General features: G+C 41.0%; 1 protein-coding gene across 1 annotated transcript in view; it reads right to left on the bottom strand.

Moving 5' to 3' along the window:
* Positions 1-588: 588 nt before the first annotated feature.
* The window catches only part of VWCE (von Willebrand factor C and EGF domains), a 282410-nt gene continuing 271004 nt past the window's right edge, over positions 589-11994 (bottom strand). The window contains exon 31 of the mRNA XM_053720451.1: positions 589-2376. The gene's annotated coding sequence lies outside the window, so the exon portion shown is untranslated. The remainder of the gene's footprint in view (positions 2377-11994) is intronic.

Here is an 11994-nt window from a genome sequence, read left to right as displayed (position 1 = left end):
CTAGAAGCCATCAGATCTTATTCTGGAAAACTTAATCAATCCACAATATGACAGAAAACTCCCAGATGAAGAGACTACTCCTAGAGACTGAGAAGCTTCCCAATTGCTCACTCCTGGAAAATGGACTGCAGAAAAAGTCTCTACCCAAAACAAAATTCAGCACACCTCTCTGAACACCAAGAAACTGTGAGTTCCCTTTTACTACTACTTAGTAGAACAGTAGTTCTCTGTGGTCCTCAAATAAGCCTGAGAGCCCCTCTCACAGAAGAACACACACACTAAAGCACTGCTATTTTTTTTAAAAATTTTTCAAGACTAGATTACCAGTGAGGTGGGAGGGTTTTTAAGGGCTCTAAGAGTTTTGGGAATCTTTGCCTCCTCCTAGTGGCCAGGAGTATAATTCCCAGGAGTAATGGCTTGTGGACTCTCACCACTTTTATGAAATAAAAAAATAAAAGAATCATATACATTTAAAAGCTGCTCTTTCGATTGGATACAATAAAACATTTGAATAGAGTTTCCCATTAAAATGTGAAACACAAACCCTCACTGCAGGTTTGGATAGCAGCAAAAGATAAAATCAGTCAATTTCACTTAATATTAATATTTATTTTTACTATCACAAAACAACAATATGTTTTCCAATATCATAAAACACAACAGGTTCACAATACAGGTAGAAAATGATTTTTAGCAAGATATGGTGATATTGATATGTGCTTTTTCCTTATCTACAGGTATTATAATACAAATCTTTAATACATATTTTATATATATTTATACATTTCTCATTAACATAGATATAGCATTTTTTTTACTCCTTGCTGGGTTTCACTTGTCTGTATATTTACATTTTGTTGGTCACTTATTTCCAATCTCACAGTTCTATAACAGAGTTAAAAAGTCATATTTTCACAACTATCTTTAAAGGGACATTAAATGGTTCAGAAAGATCATGTGATTTTAAACAACTTACCAATTTACTTCTATTATCTAATTTGCTTTGTTCTCTTGGTTTTCTTAGTTGAAAAGCATACCTAGGTAGGCTCAGGAGCAGTAATGCACTAATAGGAGCTAACTGCTGATTGGTGGTTGCACATAAATTCTTCTTGTCATTGGCTTACCCAATGTGTTCAGCTAGCTCCCACTAGTGCTTTGCTGCTCCATCAACAAAGGATACCAGGAGAACAAAGCAAACTTGATAATAGAAGGACATTTTTTAAAATTGAATTTTCTATCTGAACCATGAAAGAAAAAATGTGGTATTTATATCCCTTTAATATAAAAACTAAGAGACTTTACATAAAAAGGCAACTAGCCTCTAGCAATTCTCTGTGACATGGAGTTTCTGTGCAAGGCTTTGTAGATCTAATAATATACACACTTTATTATTAATAAGGGAAGGGGGGCACAAGCTACACAAATTACTGGCCTTCTGTATCGTGTCCTCCTATAAATAACCATTAAATATCTGTGTACGGAGCAGCTAACAACAGGAAACATAAGCAAAGCTGCTAACATAAGTTATACAAAGTGATAAATTAACAAATGTTTGAGATGGGGGAGCAGCAAACCATATGGTCAGAACATAAAGCATTACAGCATCTTCCTATCACACTATTGCATACAGACCGGCAATTCACTGGTTAAAAGCTTAACATGGCTGCCAAATGAGTCAACGGTGGGGGTAAGGTTAGGAGTCTTCCCCAAGGTATAACCATCTAGACCTATCTTTTGTCTAGGTAGGGGCATAGTGCAGCTTTTTTTTATGCTGCCTCAGTTTCTTTTTTCCAGCAAGCAAACAGTAAGGCAGCGGATTGGCTGTTCTGCTATCAGCTTAAATAAGAAAAAAGTGCTTTACCTGGTGGGCGGCTGTGCTTGGAAGACAAATAACAGCTACAAGAGCTCTACAAATTCTATTAATGCTCAGGTTTAGCCCTCCTTTCATGCTAGACAATGTCCCCTTAACAAAGCTTCCCAAAATGTCCTACTGTGTGTGTGAAACATGGTCCTTATAGTAATGGCTCTAGGCAAATTCTGACTATAACAATAACCTCAATAATAATGAGCAGTCACAGGCTGATAATGTTCCTGCCCTTTGTAGCAGCATGTAATACTGAGAGAACATATATTTTTTAAAATATAATATATTTTTTTTTTTAGATACAGTGAGGTTGAAAACCCCCTTAAAAATATGTGTATTGAACTAACACAGTAGATTATTCTACAACTTCAAGTTTCAAACAGTCAGGTGATGCTGTTGGTGGATTCCTGTAGTTGTTCTTCTGTAATTGTAGTTAAGGATGAATGACTTAGTGGTGATTGATGAGGTGAGGCTGTGGCTTCTTCAAGTCTTTGTACCTCAGTTCTGGACGACTGTATAAAGATATAGAAGAACAATATTCACCAGTTGCACAGTTTTAAGCCGAGTTTTCATCAGCTAATACAAGTCTATTTGTAATAAACTTATCCAGCGTTTTCTATTGTTTATTACATACAGAGCTACATAATATCAATGAATAATTATAATTCAAGTTGTCCACTATTTCAACTGCCTGTCCAGTAAAATATATTTAGAAAAACTGGACATTTAGCGGAAAGTCTTTGAGCTGCAATCTGATAAGAGCATATACCGGAGTCATGATTATGATATGAGATTTCATATGGACAGATAACCAACAGGGGCTGCATGCAATGGCCCCTATTTATGAAAGTCTGGCGGACCTGATCCGACAGTGCGGATCAGGTCCGCCAGACCTCACTGAATACGGCGAGCAATAAGCTCGCCATATTCAGCATTGCACCAGCAGCTCACAAGAGCTGCTGGTGCAACGCCGCCCCCTGCAGACTCGCGGCCAATAGGCCACCAGCAGTGGGGTGTCAATCAACCCAATCGTACTCGATCGGGTTGATTTCCAGGATGTCTGTCCGCCTGCTCAGAGCAGGCGGACAGGTTATGGAGCAGCGGTCTTTGTGACCGCTGCTTCATAACTGCTGTTTCTGGCGAGCCTGCAGGCTCGCCAGAAACAAGGGGCATCAAGCTCCATTCAGAGCTTGATAGATAGGCCCCAATGGGTCTAGTTGCAGTTGAGAGCAGCTGCAGGGTCTTGGGTTCTGAAGGGAAATCTGATCACATCTCCAGCTACTGTTTCTGCAGAACTGGTCATCGAGTATGTTTGCAGCATGTAGCTGGCAACTCTAATGTATACTAGAGATGTGCAGGCAGGACAATTTCATTTCAGATTAAATTTTCATTCTGAAAATTCAGGGAAATTTGTTTCCATGAATATTCGTTGGCTGCACTATTCAGTTTTTGTTTAGCTTGAAACTAAACAAAAATTGAATTTTCGTTAAACATTTACGTTTGTTTTCATTCGCACTGTAAGCTAAGTATTTACTGCTTAAAAATAATAATAAAGGAAATTAATGCATAATGATGATTTTCATAAGTATTTTTTCATTTTCTTTATTTTTCGTTGATGAATTTATTCAGATTTTTGTTTAATTAAAACAAAGCGAAAGTTTGAATTTCGGGACTAATGTGCATAGTAATCCCTATGTAGAGAATAAGAATAAGTCCTGTATGTTTTACAGACGAGAACAGGGCATAAATTAACCCATAGTTGTTGTTTTTTTTTTTTTAAATTAATCTAGTTTTAGTTAGTTGAGGGCTGAACGGTATGTATATAAATAGGCCCCAACTGTATCCGATTACACTCATGATATACACGGCAAATGCGGGCTAGGTGAGAACGTCTGATCTATTCAACTCTGACCTCAACACCGGAACTAATTGACAGCTAGACCGTGAGGTATCGCCTTAACCTAACTTTGGCGCACAAACAAATACCCCCATCCTAACATTCACAACAGATTATTTACAATTTTCGAAAATGCTATAGCACAACTGTTAATATTTAGAACACTGAGGAACACTGTTACCATCATCCGTTAACGGTTAACCGAAACACCACCCTCAGGGATTTACCCTGCCATACCGGTCTAGGAATTTTCTACGGACCTTACTTCTGCTATTATCGCTTTGGGACCTTTAGCTTATAACCTGGACTGCTTCCAACAAAAAAAAGGAAATTACAAATTTGTATCAGGTACCTCACGATACTAAGTCACTTTTATTTCTGTCCCTTAGTATTGTACCAGCTCTTAAAACCCATTTTTTAATTAGTTTTTTAAAATTGTATTTTGACACATTTTGTACAATCTTACTTATTTTATGGACCATTCAATGCTGGCATCTTATTTTATTATATTGTAATAAATATTATCTTATTACATATCAGACACGCTTCATATATATATGTATATGTATTGTTATCCACACTTCTAGTGTTACCTGACACCTTGTAACATCTTCTTTTATCACTTTATCCTAGTAGTACACACTATTTAGCAAGATTCGTTTTATCTTATTAGTCACAGACACATTTTATTTCATTATATTATTTAATCTCTTTAGCTTTTTTAGCGCTATCCCATCCCCCTCTTTTTTCCTTTCTATTTTGGTGATTAGTTAGGAGGCCTGATCACTTTTTTTTAGGATTAGCTATAAAGAGACCAGAGTGTAGCATCTTTAAATAACCCCCCATGCTTCTTAGGTGAGAACCCTCCCCCATGAAAATCCTGGGTTTGGGATTAGTCGGAGACTATTCCTCTAACACATCTTATTCCTATTTGTGGCAACTGATATCACTAAATAGATGATAGACGTTAGCACTATACACATTGACACTGCTGACACTTACGGGCAGCAGTGTCAGCAGTGTCAATGTGTATAGTGCTAACGTCTATCATTTTTATGAGGGAGGGTTCTCACCTAGCCCGCATTTGCTGTGTATATCATGAGTGTAATCAGATACAGTTGGGGCGTATTTATATACATACCGTTCAGCCCTCAACGAACTAAAACTAGATTAATTTAAAGAAAACAACAATTATGAGTTAATTTATGCCCTGTTCTCGTCTGTAAAACATACAGGACTTATTCTTATTCTCTACATAGGGATTACTATTTACCCTACAATATTGAAACACGTCATAGGAGTATCACTCCACTAGACCAATCAGAAAACGAGGGGGGCGTGTTTTTGTTTACTCCGTAAGCATCAGGATTAGGAGGCGCATCTAATCCTATTTCTTAGATGATAAGGGTATGGATCATTATTTGTTTGCAATTATAAGTGTACATTTCCAGTAAATGAGTAGAATAAATAACAATGTATTAACAGTGACATATATAAAGGAGTCCCGACGGGGATATGTATGCGATATCATGGTCACATGCTATGGTTCTAGCCAATTAGATTGAGGGGCATGCCGCCGCCCACTGTATATATCTTAGATGCTGATGTATGTGATTCAGGTATGACCCTCTGAGGAAGAAGGATTATTTAAAAAAAAAAGGAAATTTATGTTTACCTGATAAATTTATTTCTTTTACGATATGACGAGTCCACGAATTTCATCCTTACTTATGGGATTATGCCTCCTGGTCAGCAGGAGGAGGCAAAGAGCACCACAGCAGAGCTGTATATATAGCTCCTCCCTTCCCTCATTTGACCGAAGTTAGGAAGAGAAAGGAAAAGCCAAAGGTGCAGAGGTGACTGAAGTTTAACAAAAAATAAGTAAATACCTGTCTTAGAAATGACAGGGTGGGCCGTGGACTCATCATATCGAAAAATAAATAAATTTATCAGGTAAGCATACATTTCCTTTTCTTTTACAAGATATGACGAGTCCACGGATTTCATCCTTACTTATGGGATACAATACCAAAGCTATAGGACACGGATGAAAGGGAGGGACAAGACAGGAACCTAAACGGAAGGCACCACTGCTTGAAGAACCTTTCTCCCAACAACAGCCTCAGACGAGGCAAAAGTATCAAATTTGTAAAATTTTGAAAAAGTGTGAAGAGACGACCAAGTTGCAGCCTTGCAAATCTGTTCAACAGAAGCATCGTTTTTAAATGCCCATGAAGAAGCCACAGCCCTAGTGGAATGAGCCATAATTCTTTCAGGAGGCTGCTGTCCAGCAGTCTCATAGGCCAGACGGATGATGCTCTTCAGCCAAAAAGAAAGAGAGGCAGCCGTAGCTTTCTGGCCCCTACGTTTTCCAGAAAAAACAACAAATAATGAAGATGATTGACGAAATTCTTTAGTCGCCTGCAAGTAAAACTTCAGGGCACGGACCACGTCCAAGTTATGCAACAGACGCTCCTTCTTAGAAGAAGGATTAGGACACAAGGAAGGAACAACAATTTCCTGATTAATATTCTTATTAGAAACAACCTTAGGAAGGAAACCAGGTTTGGTACGTAAAACCACCTTATCAGAATGGAAAATAAGATAAGGAGAATCACATTGTAAAGCTGAAAGCTCAGAGACTCTGCGAGCAGAAGAAATAGCAACCAAAAATAAAACTTTCCATGCATGGGTTCAAACGGAATCCCTTGAAGAACATTAAGAACTAAATTCAAACTCCAGGGTGGAGCAATTGGTCTAAACACAGGCTTGATTCTAGTCAGAGCCTGACAAAAAGACTGAACGTCTGGAATATCTGCCAGACGCTTGTGTAGCAAAATCGACAAAGCAGAAATCTGTCCCTTTAAGGAACTTGCTGATAACCCTTTCTCCAATCCTTCTTGGAGAAAAGATAAATTCCTGGGAATCCTAACCCTACTCCATGAGTAGCCCTTGGATTCGCACCAATAAAGATATTTACGCCATATCTTATGGTAGATCTTTCTAGTAACAGGCTTACGTGCCTGAATCAAAGTATCAATGACCGAATCGGAGAACCCCCGCTTAGATAAAATCAAGCGTTCAATCTCCAAGCAGTCAGCTGCAGAGAAACCAGATTCGGATGATGGAAGGGTCCCTGAATGAGAAGGTCCTGCCTGAATGGAAGCTTCCACGGTGGCAGAGAGGACATGTCCACCAGATCGACATAGCAAGTCCTGTGAGGCCACGCAGGAGCGATGAGAATCACCGAAGCCCTCTCCTGTTTGATCCGAGCAATCACCCAGGGAAGGAGAGCAAATGGTGGAAACACATAAGCTAGGTTGAACGACCAAGGCACTGCCAAGGCATCTATCAGTTCGGCCTGAGGATCCCTGTACCTGGATCCGTATCTCGGGAGTTTGGCATTCTGGCACGATGCCGTAAGATCCAACTCCGGTCTGCCCCATTTGAGAATCAGAGTGGCAAAGACCTCCAGATGGAATTCCCTTTCCCCCAGATGAAACGTCTGTCTGCTCAAAAAGCCCGCTTCCCAGTTGTCCACTCCTGGGATGTAGATTGCTGACAGATAACAAGAGTGAGCTTCCGCCCACCAAATTATCTTGGATACTTCTGTCATCGCTAAGGAACTCCTTGTTCCTCCCTGATGATTGATGTAAGCCACAGTCGTGATGTTGTCCGACTGAAATCAGATGAATTTGGCCAAAGCCAACTGAGGCCAAGCCTGAAGCGCATTGAATATTGCTCTCAATTCCAGAATATTGATTGGAAGTAGAGACTCCGACCGAGTCAACACACCCTGAGCCTTCAGGGAGTTCCAGACTGCACCCCAGCCAAGTAGACTGGCGTCCATTGTCACTATCACCCATGAGGGTCTGCGGAAGCACGTCCCTTGGGACAGATGATCCGGCGACAACCACCAAAGAAGAGAGTCTCTTGTCTCCTGATCCAGATCTATCTGAGGAGACAAATTTGCATAATCTCCATTCCACTGCCTGAGCATGCACAGTGGTAGCGGTCTGAGATGAAAGCGAGCAAACAAAATGATGTCCATAGCCACCACCATCAATCCAATCAACTCCATGCACTGAGCCACTGATGGTCGAGGATTGGACTGAAGGGCTCGGCATGTATTCAGAATTTTTTACTTTCTGACTTCCGTCAAGAAAATTTTCATGTGTATAGAATCTATTAGAGTTCCCAGGAAAGGAACCCTTGTCCATGGAATTAGTTAACTTTTCTAGATTCAACTTCCACCCGTGAGTCCTCAGAAAGGACAAAACCATGTCTGTATGAGATTTTGTCAGTTGGTAAGACGACGCCTGGATCAGAATATCGTCCAGATAAGGCGCCACTGCAATGCCCCGTTGCCTGTGAACCGCCAGAAGAGACCCTAGAACCTTCGTGAAGATCCTGGTTGCTGTGGCCAACCCAAAGGGAAGAGCCACGAACTGAAAATGTTTGTCCAGGAAGGCAAACCTTAGGAACTGGTGATGATCTTTGTGGATAGGAATATGAAGATATGCATCCTTCAAGTCCACAGTAGTCATATATTGACCCTCCTGGATCAATGGCAGAATTGTCCGAATAGTATCTATCTTGAAGGGTGGGACTCTGAGAAACTTGTTTAGACTTTTGAGATCTAAAATGGGTCGAAACGTTCCCTCTTTTTTGGGAACCACGAAAAGATTTGAGTAAAACCCCTGCCCTTTTCCTGTATTGGAACGGGACAAATTACTCCCATAGTAGAGAGGTCTTTTACACAACGTAAGAACGCCTTTCTTTTTATCTGGTCTACAGACAATCGTGAAAGAAGAAACCTCCCCCTTGGGAGAGAATTTTTGAATTCCAGTTGATACCCTTGGCACACGATTTTCAGTGTCCAGGGGTCCTGAACGTCTCTTATCCAAGCCTGAGTAAAGAGAGTAAGTCTGCCCCCTACTAGATCCGGTCCCGGATTGGGGGCCGCCCCTTCATGCTGATTTGGGAGCAGCAGCGGGCTTCTTGGGTTGTTTACCCTTGTTCCAAGCCTGGTTGGGTCTCCAGATGGACTTGGCTTGTGCAAAATTCCCTTGCTGCTTAGCGGAAGAAGAAGAGGGGACTCCCTTGAAATTCCGAAAGGAACGAAAATTATTCTGTTTACCCCTCAGTTTAGCTGCCTTATCCTGAGGTAGGAGATGACCCTTACCTCCCGTAATGTCAGAAATTATTTCATTCAAGTCAGGCCCGAATAGGGTCTTTCCTTTGAAAGGGATAGCCAAAAGCTTTGATTTAGAGGACACATCAGCAGACCAAGATTTTAACCATAACGTTCTACGAGCTAAAATGGCAAATCCCGCATTCTTAGCCACCAGCTTGGCAATCTGAAAGGCGGCATCCGTAATAAAAGAATTAGCCAGCTTAAGAGCCTTAATTCTATCTAAGATTTCCACTAAAGGAGTCTCCGTCTTAAGAGACTCTTCTAAGGCATCAAACCAAAAGGCCACCACAGTTGTAACTGGTACAATACAGGCCGTCGGTTGTAAGAGAAAACCCTGATGAATAAATAACTTTTTTAGAAGACCCTCCAACTTTTTATCGATAGGATCTTTGAAAGCACAACTGTCCTCAATAGGAATAGTTGTATGCTTAGCCAGGGTAGATATAGCTCCCTCCACCTTAGGGACTGTTTGTAAAGAATCCCGAACAGTATCAGCTATAGGATACATTTTCTTAAAATTAGGGGAAGGTGAGAACGGGATACCCGGTCTTTCCCATTCCCGCGTAATAATTTCCGAGATTCTCTTAGGAACCGGAAAAATATCAGAGTAAGCAGGAACCTCTAAGTATTTGTCCACCTTACACAATTTCTCTGGTGGTACCACAATAGAGTCACAGTCATCCAGAGTCGCTAAAACCTCCCGAAGCAACAGGTGGAGGTGTTCAAGCTTAAATCTGAAGGACATGATGTCTGAGTCTGTCTGAGGTAACACACTTCCCGAGTCGGAAAGTTCCCTACCCCCCAAATCAGATCCCTGTGAGGGTACATCGGAAATAGCCATCAAGGCATCAGAAGTTGCAGGAACCAAGGAGGCTTCTGTCCTGCTGCGTTTGCCCTGCAACCCTGGCAATTTGGATAAAACCTCTGAAAGGGTAGATGACATAACTGCAGCCATATCCTGCAGAGTAAATGAAGTGGACGCGGTTGAGGAACACGGCGTCGCTTGGGTGGGCGTTAAAGGTTGTGACGCTTGGCGAGAGAGTAGCGGCATACCCTGATTCTCATCAGACTGAGAAGCATCCTTAGACATACTTGCATTAAAGAAAATCTGTTCTTTACATTGTAAGGCCCTTTCAGTACATGAGGGACAAAAAGTAAGAGGAGGTTCCACATTGGCATCTAAACACATAGAACAGGTACTTTCCTGAAGTTCAGCCATGTTAAACAGACTAGCAATAGCAATATTAGTCGTTCTTTACTTGATATATTTAACCTTGAAAGTCAAATTTATAGTAAAATATTTGAAATAAAAAAAAACTACTGTGCCTTTAAAAAATAAAAGCGCAACAATTTTACTGCTTGCAGTATAATTACTTTGCAGCGATAAAAAGTGCCCTTATATGCACAAACTGACTTAACAAATATTGCTCCGTTTGTTCAGTTCAGCTATTTACCATTTTAATAAAACTCTAGACACTTGCACCTCGCCACAGCACTGCTGCGGCGCCTACCTGCCCCCAGACAACACTGATCTTCCGTGAGCGGCGCGCCCAAGTCTCTTTGTACCCTTATATGCACAAACTGACTTAGGCCACACCGGAGCCCAGGAACCTGCTGCCGATCCGGATGAATACTGTGCGGCTGAGCGCGCAAAACTAGGCCCCGCCCACCGTGGGCGTAACTCGAGTCACACTGAGACCCGCATGGGAAGAAAAACATGTCGGTTTTCACCTAACCCAAATAACAAAAAAGCGCCAATGTGCCCCTCTTAACACACACTCCCTTAGCCAGTTATAAGTTACTACAGATAACGACAGCCCTTGGGGAACAAACCGCATCTCCCAGCATCAGCCCAGACACAGCATACTCAGTATATAGTGAACACAACAGAGTCGCTGCATAAACACACAGTTGATAAGTAATAAAAGAAAAGGGAATTCCAGGTACACCATTTCCTTTTACATAGTGCATACCGATTATCCCTCCCCAGTACAGGGAATAATGTCAGCCTGTTCTGATGTATCTAGTCTCCCCAGAAGCAAATGACTGAACATACCTCAATGCTGAGCCCAGCATGACACGGTTCCCCACACTGAAGATGTTCTTTACACTACCTTCAACCGATCTGTGGGAACCAGCAGGATCTTAGAGAATGTTTGCTAAGATCATCAACAATCAGGGCAGAAAATAAAATGTCTCCACTACTCTTGGGAAGTTATTGACTGACGATTTCTTCCTGAGAAAAATAGTACTCACTGGCACCATTTTAAAACAAAAAACTTCTTGATTGAAGAATCTAAACTAACACCTCACTTTACCTCTTCCTATCACTAACACAGGCAAAGAGAATGACTGGGGTGGGAGGGAAGGGAGGAGCTATATATACAACTCTGCTGTGGTGCTCTTTGCCTCCTCCTGCTGACCAGGAGGCGTAATCCCATAAGTAAGGATGAAATCTGTGGACTCGTCATATCTTGTAAAAGAAAAGCCTTTGAAATGCGTAAGGGATATTGGATCACACTACTTATATATATTTTATCAAGTAGCTTCTATCTATCTGGTAGTGTTTAGAAGCGTACCATTGTCCATGGGACATTTGTTTATTACAAGTTTATATGCTGGACATTGAACTTGGGAGCATTCACCAGATAAGGGACACAGAAAATTTCAGTTGTTCATCTTATCAATATATGTTTTTAACATACCTCATATTGTCTGAGGTTATTACATGTGAGTTCAAAATTGCTATCTTTTATGTGTTTTATGTATAATAAACCAACAGTATTATACAATAGTTTGTTTCTGTGTCTCATATGTTTGGGGCCCGCATGACTTTCGATGATCACCTGAGAGGACTCCATAGAGCCTGTTTCTGAAAGTACTATACTCCAGGAAGTTTCTCCACCAGTGGCAACCTGGAGGTCTCTCCCTCACTGAATGCGGCAGGTTACCTCATATGATTAAGGTCCTTTCTAGTAAGTGAGATACTTATCGGATTTGTCAATCATTTTTATATTCATGCTGTGGTCCCCTACT

The sequence above is a fragment of the Bombina bombina genome, chromosome 7 (assembly GCF_027579735.1).
Source record: "Bombina bombina isolate aBomBom1 chromosome 7, aBomBom1.pri, whole genome shotgun sequence".
In the NCBI taxonomy this organism is placed as follows: Eukaryota; Metazoa; Chordata; class Amphibia; order Anura; family Bombinatoridae; genus Bombina; species Bombina bombina.
Note: the sequence above shows the minus strand (reverse complement) of the source record. Positions and strands in the feature narration are given on the sequence as shown.